The sequence below is a fragment of the Lepus europaeus genome, chromosome 3, assembly GCF_033115175.1.
Source record: "Lepus europaeus isolate LE1 chromosome 3, mLepTim1.pri, whole genome shotgun sequence".
Taxonomy (NCBI): domain Eukaryota; kingdom Metazoa; phylum Chordata; class Mammalia; order Lagomorpha; family Leporidae; genus Lepus; species Lepus europaeus.
This window is the reverse complement of record NC_084829.1, coordinates 31,199,590-31,211,680: the sequence shown is the minus strand read 5'-3', so window position 1 is coordinate 31,211,680 and position 12,091 is coordinate 31,199,590. Positions and strand designations below refer to the sequence as shown.

Sequence of the window (12,091 nt, the reverse complement as noted above, 5' to 3'; positions counted from 1 at the left end):
GACAACCTCACAGTGTCACGGCAAGGTCTCTCGCTCCATTGCACTTCAATAGACACAGACACACACCGTGTGTGCAGCCGCCAACGGTCCCCAGGAAGAAACTCCAAGTCCCCACCAGGCAAGCACACCAGCGCACTACCAGGAAGAGACCAGCCCCCTGGGAGAGGCCCAGGCCCACACGGGCACAAGTTCACAAACTGCGGAGGGGCGTGCTAACACGCAGCTCACCCCGGGTCACAAACTGCCTCTTTCCCACCCTTCCCTCCCTCCGAAGCCCCTGGGAGCCCCCAGAGCACCTACCCCTTCGGAGACGGCCACTGCAGAGTTTGGGCCCTGCCCAGGTTGGGCCTGGGGTGGAGCCAGGCGGCGGGGTGTGGCCAAGGCTTCCCCAGTAAGCTCACCTGGGCGCCTCTAGGCCCGCCCTTCCTGCAGCTCTGGCCCCGGGAAGCCGAGTTGCGCCGAAGCCCCTTGCTGGGACATTCCACAGCCCAGGCCCGCACTGGCCCGGGCCAGGTGGCATGGCTGTGCCAGACACCGGGGACAGCAGAGGAAGATGGGGGAATCCTGGAGCCTCTGCCCCTCCCCTAGGAGGAATTCCTAGTTGGTGATGCCCACCTCACCCCAGCCCAGGGCTGGGGCCGGGCGGAGTCAAGTGACACGGGAAGGGGGCTGGAGCCGGCTGGAATGCGGGGCCCGGAGCCGAGATTCCCAGCGGCCAGGGAGGGAAATCCCAGCCATCCTGGGGCCCACGGAGCATCGCCAGACACCAAGAGTGCCGGCCTGCTGTCCACAGCTCCCAAAGCCCATCCCTCACCTCCCACACCCCCCCCCCAGTCCTCAGGAACCCCAAGGGCCCTTCTCCCCTCCCCCCATCTGTGCCCTCTTGTTAGGGGCTTCCCTCCCCTTCTAACCAGTGGCCTCCTGCTGCTCGGGAAGGAGAGGAGGGGAAACAGCTGAAAAAATGTGAGGAGAGGCCCGGAGGAGAGAGGAGAGTGGCTTGGGGCCTTGCCACCCACCAGGCCAACGTGGGCACACCCAGCAGGAACAGGGAGGAGGAGGATGGACTAGATCCTACACACACACACACTGCAGCCCCCTTCTCTGAGATGCAGCTGCCCCTTGGGGGGGCAGGCTGGGTCAGCAGCTGGGGAGAGGGGGTGCACGATCCCTGGGGGTGAGTCGGACCTGGATGCCACCAAGTATAATTAGGAAGCCAAGGCCTGGGGGAGAAGGAAGGGGAGGAGATGACACAACTCCGGGAGAAGGAGACAGAAGGGGCAGGAAAGTGGTGGTCGCGTGGGGATGATGCTGGTGGATCTGAGGCCAAGGCTGGGGAATCTGGAGGTCAAGGTGAAGGAAAGGGGCAGGGAGCCGGAGGCCACAACACTGGGGCAGACAGGAACCTCAAAGGAGGAAGAGCTGGGCCAGGTGGGGAACTGCAGTGGCCGCAGGGCAATGAGTGGGAGGGCCCAAGACCCTCAGCAAGGAAAGCAGGAAAGCCTGGAGCCCAGGAGGGAAGCAAGCAAACCAAGGGCACCAGGGTCAAGGACAAAGGGAGATGGGGGTTGGGATGGGACAGAAATGGGGGAAACTGAGGCACAGGACTTGCGGCGTAAGGACCTAAGGAGATGAGACTGAGAAAGGAAGAGCACCTGTGGGACAGAGAGGGTGAGAGGGAGGCCCAGAGGTGGGCTCAAGCCCGGTCCCCCAGTCACCCTAGGCCCCGAGCCCTAGTCCCCATCCTTCCCCTCCTCCCTCCAAACCTCCAGCCAGGCCCTCCCAGCCCCTCCCCACAAGGGGAGGGCCCAGCTCCAGTGCCTACTGCTGCCTTCCCAGTTCTGCACTGGCTTCCTCCCTCTCACCTCCAGTCTGGGGTTCTCCTGGGTCCCAGTTTCCCCAGTCTCGGGCCCCTGGGGTTCCAGATCCGGGGCTGCCGCCACCGCCGCCTGGCTTTGTCCAAACGGCCGGGGCCCCGGGGCTCAGGAGCAGCTGCCCGGGCCAGCTGCGGCTGGCTTCGACGTGGCCATGGCAACCCAGCCCGCTCCCCTGGCCGAGCCTCCCGGCCCCCGCAGAGAGGGAGGGGACAGCCTGGCCAGAGAGAAAGGGAGGGCCGGCTGAGAACTGTGAAACTGAACCAAAGGGAGACCCCAGACAAAGAGACCCCAGACAAAGGGAGAGGAAGGGAGGCAGAAAGCCGCAGTGGCTGGCGGTGGCGGGGGAGCCCTGTTGAGGGGGCAGAACCCAGGAGCAAGGCTAGGAGACTGGAGGTAGGAGAAAAGGCTTTTAGTGGTCCTGCGGGTCCCTCCTTCTGGGTCCCTGACAATTCACTTCCGCCTTCTGGGGCGATCCTGAACCCCAGTGTCATAGTCGGCTGCTCCCTAAGTCCTCCACAGCGGAGTCCCCAGCCCCGAAACAGCACTCTCAAGAGACAAGCTTTCAAGGACAACCCCAACTTCAAAAACCACCCTGAGCCATCGGCTCTCAAACACGGTGGCATCGTCACACAATGCGGTCCAACTCTTGGTTTGAAAAGTGTGGTTCCCCAGAATGGAAGGTGATTAGAATTGCAGGGGTGGGGCTGGGGGATGTGCAGGGAGGGACAGAATGGCGATGCCTCTCTCAACACTGGAGAGCAAGCCCGGTGCCCCCTCCTTGGGGTCAGGGAGGGGAGAGACAGCCGTGCTCCATGTAACTGCCACCCACTGGCTGGTCCTCTTGGCTGAGTCGTGCTCCCGTCCAGGTTCCTGTCACGAGGTGGAGACCATGGTAGCCCCCTCCCCCTTGGGGGCCTGTTGGGATGGTCACCTGTAAAGGACCAAACTCCAGCAGCATAGCCTCCCCTGTGTCATGGGGGAGCTCCGAGTTCCACTTCCCAGTCCGATCTGCACACAGTTACTCATCAGAGTCTGCGCAGGGCAGGGCCCTGGCCTCCATGCTGCTCGCAACACAGGACCAGGACCCACTCCCTGGCCCCTGGGCACTCACAGCCCCAGAGCCAAGAGTGGAGTCAAGCAAGCTCCTGGAAGACGGGCTGCACCCCACAGACAGAGTGGGAAGGGGCTGCGGGCCCCTGTGGTGGGGGGACAGGCAGGCCACTGAGGGCCTCGCAGAAGCGCTGGAGCTAGGAGTGGGCCTAAGGTCAGGCTCCTATTTGCCAACAAGGCAAGGCTGCTCTTGGCTGCAGAAGCGGAAGGAACACAGGCAGGGAGGCTCAGATGTTGCCAGAAGCAGGCACGCAGCTGGGACTGGGTTAAGGGTCTGCCCGGCGACACGAGCAGGAGAACAGATTTGGGGCCTGTGCAGGGAGTGGCTCTGCAGGTGAGGAGGCGGAGGCCGGCTCTGGGGGGCTGCTCGGAGCTCTGTTCTACAAGTGGCTCCTGGCTACGCTGGGTCAGGTGCTCTGTTAGCTAGTGCAGAGCTGGGGCGGTGGGGGGGGGGGGGGATGGCAGGAGCCTCTGGAAAGCCAAGTCCATGCTAGGTGTTTTCCCAGCATTGTCATCTGTCATGTGTGCCTCAGGGACCTCTAAAAAGGAAGCCAGGGGATGAGCATTGGGTTGGCACAGCAGTTACGATGCGGCCTGAGATGCCTGGGTCCCACACGGGAGTGCCTGGGTTCAAGTTCTGGCCCTGCCTGCTGATCTGCACCTGGGGAAGCAGCAGGTGAGATGGCTCAAGTACTTGGGTCACTCCCACGCACGCACATGCGAGACCCAGGACCAAGTTCCCAGCTCCCAGCCTTAGCCGTCCTAGCCTCAGCTTATGGGCATTTGGGGAGCGAACCAGTGGATGTAAGACTATATGTGTATGTGTGTCTGTCTCTCTCCCTGTGTCTGTCTCTCTCAGTCTCTGCTTTTCAAATGAAAACAATTAACATGTATTTAAATGTTTTAAAAATAAAACCAGATCCAGAGAGGTCACAGCTTGCTTTAGATCTGTAAAAAGTTGCTGCCTCCCATCCAGCATTGCTACTACTTCCCTTCCCCTTCACTCTTCCTGAAAGGGGAGGGAAATCCAGACTGGCTCCCTGAGTCACAGGACCGGACACACCTATGAGCTAGCTCCTGCCCCAGGAGTCCCGCCTTTGGAAGGCTTATGCTTCGGCAGCCCTCACAACCGCGACAATGACCAGGAAGGCCACATGGGGGCGCTTGCTGCACAGGCCACCAGTGCCAAGTACGGAGGAAGGAAAAGTGGACAGGGCCAGGGGTGCCATGGCCTGGAAGGGCCCCCAGGAACCCACAGGGACAGAGAAGCGAAAGGCTGAATGCAAGCTGAGGGTATCCGTGGGGCTAATTAGGGTGCAAAACCCCGAGATCCACATATCAGAGAGATGGTTGTTCGCAGACAATCCTAGAATCTTCACTTTCTCCTACTGTCCCCTGCGGCAGGAAAAGCCTGGGGCTCACTCAGCAATCTGTCAGCGTGACAGCCTGCTGCGAGCCAGGCTCTGCTGCCAGCGCTTTCCAGGGTCATCTCGTGCGGCCCTCACAGCGTTTTGTAATATGCCCACTGTCCAGGGGCAGAAAGCCCGGATCCACACAGTCAGGAAGCTGTGCCCCGCCGCAGCAGCCCAGAGTTACTGGGAGATCTGGAATTCCAACTGCCAGCTCCGGGCTCCGGAGCCACAGCTGGTCTGGCGAGTGGTGGCCACCACTGGTTGTCCACCTCCTGAGGTTGCCCGTGGGCTGCCCTCTCTTCCCTCCCAGTCCTTGCAGGGCTGAGGGCATTGTCTTTCATTCCTCTGACTTCCTTCACGTGCCAGGAACACCACGGCCCCAAACCATTCTTGTTCGTGTACAGAGGGCGTAGAGAAACAATCTGCTCTTGGTCACGCCAGAAATGAAAATCAGTGCCAGGACAGCAGCTCTCAAACTCCACTCCCTGGCCTCCCGGGTACCCAGGAATACCTTGTTAAAAATGATGACATTGCGTATTTTCATTTCCTTGGCAATTTTCAAAAAAACTGTTATAAGCATGTTTGTATTCTCCTGTCTCTAGATCTCATTGTTTTGATAGCAAAGTGAGGCCAGAAGACAAGTGCTAACAAAGATTTCTTAGCAGTTGGAACCAGCGTGAGGAGGGGAAGAATTGAGTCATCGCCGGGCGCTCGGTGGACGATGACGGTGCTGCGCTCGGAAGAACCTGCGCTCACAGAGCGTGCTCATGTTGCCAGCAACGGCTTCATTCCAGAAAAACAACACTGCTCGTCACAGCCAGTGAATGCCCACTTTTACACTGGCCCTTCTACGTTTGTTTATGCTAATCGCTACTGTGTGTTCGTTTTATGACTGTTGAAGTACTGAACGCTAAACCATTCATAGTCAGCTATGTTCGCACACATTCATGTTATAAAAAACCACTTAAGTCAAGTCCTTGAAAATTGTTTTCTTCCCCAAAGCATCCATCCACCCATTACTCAAGTTCTAGCCCTTACAGCAAGGCTAAACTAAACCCTTAAATGGCTTCGGGAATCCCCAAGGGAAACCCACACGGATGGAATCCTTGTTCAAGGTCAAAACTCTCCCCATCCTCAAGATCCAGCACAGAGAAGTTAGAAGCTGGAGCTTCTGGGCTGGAGACTGAGGGAGGAGAGGAGTGATTCACAAAGTGAGGGGACAATGGGGAAAACACCAAGGAAATGGATAGGCAAGGGGCTGGTGCTATGGCATAGCGGGTTAAAGCCCCGGTCTGCAGTGCCAGCATCCTATATGGGGGCCAGTTCGAGTTCTGGCTGCTCCACTTCTGATCCAGCTCCCTGCTAATGGCCTGGGAAAGCAGTGGGAGATGGCCCAAGTCCTTGGGCCCCTTCACCCACGTGGGAGACCCAGAGGAAGTTCCTGGCTCCTGGCTTTGGATCAGTGCAGCTCCAGCCCTTGCAGCCATCTGGGGAGAGAACCAGTGAATGGAAGACCTTTCTCTCTCTGCCTCTCTGTAACTCTGCCTTTCAAATAAACAAATAAATAAATAGGATAAAATTAAAATTAGAGAGAATGTTTAGAATTTCTCCCAATTATACACAGGAAGGAAATTATGGTGTCTATGAAAATGTTAGTTTTGCATAATAATTTTTGAAAAGATTTATGTATTTATTTATTTGAGAGATAGAGTTATAGACAGAGGGAGAGGGAGGGAGAGAGAGAGAGAAAGAAAGAGAAGTCTTCCATCCACTGGTTCACTTCCCAAATGACCACAACGGCCGGAGCTGTGCCAATCCGAAGCCAGGAGCCAGGAGCTTCTTCCAAGTCTCCCACGTGGGTGCAGGGGCCCAAGCACTTGGGCCATCTTCTGCTGCTTTCCCAGGCCACAGCAGAGAGCTGGATCAGAAGTAGAGTAGCCAAGGTCTCAAACCAGTGCCCATATGGGATGCCGGCCCTGCAAGTGACAGCTTTACCTACTATGCCACAGCACTGGCCCCTTGCATAATACTTCTACCTGACACCCCTACCCTGTGGGGATTCAGCTTAATGTGACCCCAGCTGTCTTGGACGTAGCTGCCACTATGCCTTGGAGATAACCAGGACAATCATCTCAAACCTTATAGGATAGACAGTCATTGGCATCACCTGCCACCAGGTGCAATCCAGTGAGCCACAGGCCACCTTGGTGTATGAAACCTGGTCTCTCCTGCCAGTTGGCACAAGGACCCATTGTCTTCCAACTGCCCAAACCATGCTTCTCTCCATTAGTTCCCCACCCCCTGCTCCCCGATACACTTTTTTTTTTTTTTTTGGACAGGCAGAGTGGACAGTGAGAGAGAGAGACAGAGAGAAAGGTCTTTTGCCGTTGGTTCACCCTCCAATGGCCGCTGCGGCCGGCGCACCGCGCTGATTTGAAGGCAGGAGCCAGGTGCCTCTCCTGGTCTCCCATGCAGGTGCAGGGCCCAAGCACTTGGGCCATCCTCCACTGCCTTCCCGGGCCATAGCAGAGAGCTGGCCTGGAAGAGGGGCAACTGGAACAGAATCTGGCACCCCGACTGGGAGTAGAACCCGGTGTGCTGACGCCACAGGCGGAGGATTAGCCTATTGAGCCGTGGCGCCGGCCCCCAATGCACTTCTGTCTATTACTCCCCCCAATAAGTTACAACTTGTGTAAACTTGGGTCATCTGTCTCTTTCTTTGGTCTCTCTTCTATACCTTCTACCTTTGATTATTGGGTTTTTCCAATAGATACCCCCAGGAAAGATGTACATAGAGGAGTCCATTGCCTTGTTTGAAATAGATGACAGAAAGAAAGAAAAAGAAAGATGGAGAGAAGGAGGAAAGGAAGGGAGGAAGGGGAGAAAAAAAAAGGAAGAAAGAAATATGGGCGGATGGAAGAACGGAGACAGAACTAAAAATTACTTCCGTCAAACACCATGGTAATAAACCTAGCTCCACCCCAGAAGGAGGAGCCTGGGCTTCTACCAGCATCTGCCCAAAACCAGGCACCTCCAGGGCAGCCCCTCTCCCTGCACAGAGGTGACCTGGGCCCCCCAGGTCTCTACCCCTTCCCCAGCAGCCGCGAGGGGCGAGGGGCACCTCTCAGTCCTTCCAAGGCAGAGGAAGCCAAGTGGGAAGCTAAAACACCATTGTGGGGTGCGAATGAGGCCTCTCCCCTCCCCCCACCCCCATCTCAGTATGGTGTGGAGAGTGGTGTTCCCCCTCCCCCACCACCAGCAGCAGCAGCCAGGGTGATGGCAGTGGTGGCTTAGAGAGAAGCCAGAAATCCCACCTCCTCTAGTAGTGCCCCTCCCCCAAAGGGAGCAAGTGAGGAACCCCGGGCTTGCCCTCCCTCTGCCTCCTGACAGCCTGCTACCAGAAGATTCCAAAAGGCTCCAGAGTCTCATAATACCCAGATTCTGGGGCTGGTGCTGTGGTGTAACAGACTAAGCCTCCACCTGCAGCGCCGGCATCCCATATGGGTGCCGGTTCTAGTCCTGGCTGCTCCTCTTCTGATCCAGCTCTCTGTTATGGCCTGGGAAAGCAGTGGGAGATGGCCCAAGAGCTTGAGCCCCTCACCCACAAGAAGAAGCTCCTGGCTCCTGACTTGGGATCAGCCCAGCTCCAGCCCTTGTGGCCATTTGGGGAGTGAACCAGCAGATGGAAGACCTCTCTCTCTCTCTCTCTCTCTCTCTCTGTCTCTGTCTCGCCCTCTCCCTATCTATAACTCTATGACTCAAATAAATAAATAAAATATATATTTTAAAAAACCCAAATTCCAGGATGCGCCTGACAATCACTTGCCATATCAAGAATCAGGATAATCCCAATTTGAATAAGAAAAGACAATCAAGAGATGCCACAACAAGAAGACACAGAGGTTTAAATTATCTGACAATGCCTCTACATCAGCCATCGTTACAAAAATGCTTCAATAAGCCACTGTAAATACAACTGAAACATGAAAAGATAGGAGGTCTCAGAAAAGAAATAGAAGATATAAAAAAAAATGGAAAGTATTTTTTTTTAAGATTTAGTTATTTTATTAGGAAGAGAGAGAGAGCTCTTCCATCCGCTGGTTCACTCCCCATATGCCAACGACAGTCAGGACCTGACCAGGCCAAGGCCAGGAACCAGGAACTCCATCTGGGTCTCCCAGCTGGGTGGCAGGGGCCCAAGCACTTGAGTCATCACCAGGAGTGTTAGGCAGGAAGCTAGACTGAGAACACAGAGCAGCCAGGACTGGAACCTGCACAGGACATGGGATGTGGGCATTCCAAGTGGCAGCTTAACCCCTTCTACCCACCACAAATAGAAATTTTAGAACTGAAAAATACCATCACCAAAATTTAAATTTATCTGAGTGAGAACAGCAGCAGAGAGGGGACAGAGGGGGAACCAGTGAACTTGAAGACAGCAATCATCTGGTCTGAACAGCAGCAGGAAAATATTTTTTAAAAAGATTGATTTAGGCTGGCGCCGCGGCTCAATAGGCTAATCCTCCGCCTTGCGGCGCCGGCACACCGGGTTCTAGTCCTGGTCGGGGCACCGATCCTGTCCCGGTTGCCCCTCTTCCAGGCCAGCTCTCTGCTGTGGCCCGGGAGTGCAGTGGAGGATGGCCCAAGTGCTTGGGCCCTGCACCCCATGGGAGACCAGGATAAGCACCTGGCTCCTGCCATCGGATCAGCGTGGTGCGCCAGCAGCAGCGCGCCTACCACGGCAGCCATTGGAGGGTGAACCAACAGCAAAAAGGAAGACCTTTCTCTCTATCTCTCTCTCTCACTGTCCACTCTGCCTGTCAAAAAAAAAAAAAAAAAAAAAAAAAAAAAAAAAAAAAGATTGATTTATTTACTTGGAGGACTTAGGTATTTACCTGGGAGGCAATGACTTCCCTCCCGCCTCAGCTCTAGGCCATTCTGGTCCCCTTCCCCCAAAGCACTGGTGCAAGTGGCTTTTTTGTATCAGCTTATATTCTTTATATCCTGCTATGTATATACAAGCAAATTTATAATACACATACAGAAGCACATACATTGTCTCTTTTTAAACAAAAAGAAGCAAGTTACATATGCTGTCTTTTTTCCCCCCAAGGATTTATTTATTTGAAAGGCAGAGCAACACAGAGAGAGGGAGAGATGATAAAGAAAGAGACCTTCCATCTACTGGTTCACTGCCCAAATGGCCGCAACAACTAGGGTTGGGCCAAGTTGAAGCCAAGAGCCAGGAGTTCCATCTGGGTCTCCTACATGGATAGGAGGGGCCCAAGTATCTGAGCCATCATCTGCTATTTCCCGGGTGCATTATCAGGGAGCTGGATTGGAAGTGGCGTGGCCAGGACTCAAACTGGCACTCCCATATGGGATGCTGGCATATACAAGTGATGGTTTAACCTGCTGTGCCACAGCACTGGCCCCTATATACTATCTTTTTCCTCACTATTTGCATTTATCAGAGTAATTTGGGCATTGTTTGATATCCATATATAAAGATCATGCTTGCCTTTTTATAGCTGCATAGTGCTCCATCACACAGAAATGGTTTTATCTAACCAGCCTCCTAGTTAACGCCTATTTGAATTCATTCCAAACTTGTGCACAGACAATACTGCAGCAAATCTCCTTGCTTGGGGTTCATGTTGCACACAGTGAGCTTGCCTGCAGGAAAAATTCATAGAGGTAGGCTGCTGAATTCAAGGGCATTGGTAATTTTCATGGATTGGCCAGTTGCCTTCCACAGAAGTGGAACCAATGTATACTCAATGCCATACTGCAGAAGGGTCTTCTTGGTCTAGCTTTTGATAGACAGCATTTGCCCCCATAAGTGGCCTGGAGAAATTAAGGTGAGAAACTAAGGTCCAGTCAGAGGTACTGCCACTAGGAAGACCAGAAGCACCCTTCTTTGGTGTGTGCAGAACTGTGGAGCTGTTTGCCGCTTGCTCCACGAGAGAGGCTTTTCCTGACCTCCATCTTTAGATCAGGGCCACAGCAGCCCACCCTCTGCGTTCCCCACCCCAGTTTGGGCAAGTGTGGGACCTCTCCTTCCACTTCTGAACCCATCAGGAACACTGGGAAGAAAGCATTCTACTAAAGGAGAAAGCATAGTGCAAAGTGGAACACAAGGATTTTTCAACTGATAAGAACAGATACTACACTTGATCTTAGCCAAAAGGCCGAGAAGCGATTCACAAGGGTTTTTAAACATAATTTTGAAAAGGGCCTTAAGAGCCATGTCAGTGAGTGGCAATGTACAGCTCTTACTTGGATGCTGATTCTCTTTTTAAGAAACTTCATAGGGAGGGCGGATATGTGAGAGAGAGCGAGCAGAAGAGAATTAATCCTTTCACCTTGGACATGTAAGGATATTATGAATGGATTCTTGTTGCTGTTTTTTTGAGTGTGATAATGACATTGCAGCTCCATTTTTAAAAGGAGGGAGGGGGAGAGAGACTACACTTAGCGATCCAGAGTAAAACACTAATGGATGAAATGACATCATGTTTGAGGTTCCCCCAAGGCAACGGAGCAGGTGGGGCTGAGAGTGGAGGAGCCCCCAGGAGCCCTAGGGTCATGAACTCCAGCTGGTATTCCCACATCCCCTCCCTTTTAAAGTATGTTTGAAATTTTCCATACTAGAAAGGCTTTTCAATAAAAAAATTTTAAGTATTTGACAAACTCATCTGTCCCCCAAAATAATAAATCCCTAGAATTTGCCCATTAAATAGATTAGTGAAAAGAGGTTTGGAGAGAAATGGGTTTTGATAAGAGAAGGTTGGAAATTCTTTTTATATATATATATTTATTTGCAGGCAGAGAGGGAGAGAGAGAGGCAGAGGCAGAGACTGAGAGATCTTGCACTTGCTGGTTGACTCCTCACATGGCTGCAATGGCCTGGGCTGGGCCAAGCCAAAGCCAGGAGCCTAGAACTCCATCTTGGTCTTCCACGTAGGTGGCAGGGGCCCAAGCACTTGGGCCATCCTCTGCTGCTTTCCCAGGCACATTAGCAAGGGACTGGATTGGAAGCTGAGCAGCCGGGCTTCCAACCAGCGCTCTGATGTGGGATGCCTGGGCCATAGTGGTTGGCCTCTCGCAGTTTCGAAGGTTGAAAATCCAAAATGGGAGCAGCCCCATGTGTTCAGCCTCTGGCAAGGGCTGAGGGCTCCATTGGCTGACACAGAACAGTGGGATCATGATGGGAGTGCGCAGGGAAGGGAGAGCCCACCTGGTGAGGCAGGGAGCACAGAGCCGCACTGCTATTTTGTAACGACTACTCTGTAGACAGCAAGTGGAGTCCCTGAGAACTACATGAATCCCTTCCAAGGACCCAGGCCTCAACAACAAGCAAACACCTCCCACCCTGTGAAGCCCCACTGCCCCTCAGCATCGTCACCCCAAGGGGCCAGCCTCCAACTGGAACACATCCAAACCCCATGCAAACTACAGCAGAGACCCACCTGCTTCCCACCTTGGAGTGCTCCCTCCACATGTCCATATTTGCTTTTGTAGACCTCAGTGGAGGGCAGCAGCTGCACTCTGTCCCTGACACAACACCTCGATGCCTGGAGCCCCGCCTGGCCGCCCCGCCCGGCCCGCAATGGCAGCAGGAATGAAAAGTGGCGCAGCAGGCTTCCACCAGTCTCAGCAGAGCAGCTCCCCGTGAAGGGACTGTGAAGGGAC

The 12,091-nt window shown here is 54.2% G+C and overlaps 1 pseudogene; it reads right to left on the bottom strand.

Annotated features, from left to right (window-relative positions):
- Window positions 1-10,490: 10,490 nt before the first annotated feature.
- Window positions 10,491-10,599, bottom strand: LOC133757296 (U2 spliceosomal RNA; annotated as a pseudogene).
- Window positions 10,600-12,091: the final 1,492 nt, after the last annotated feature.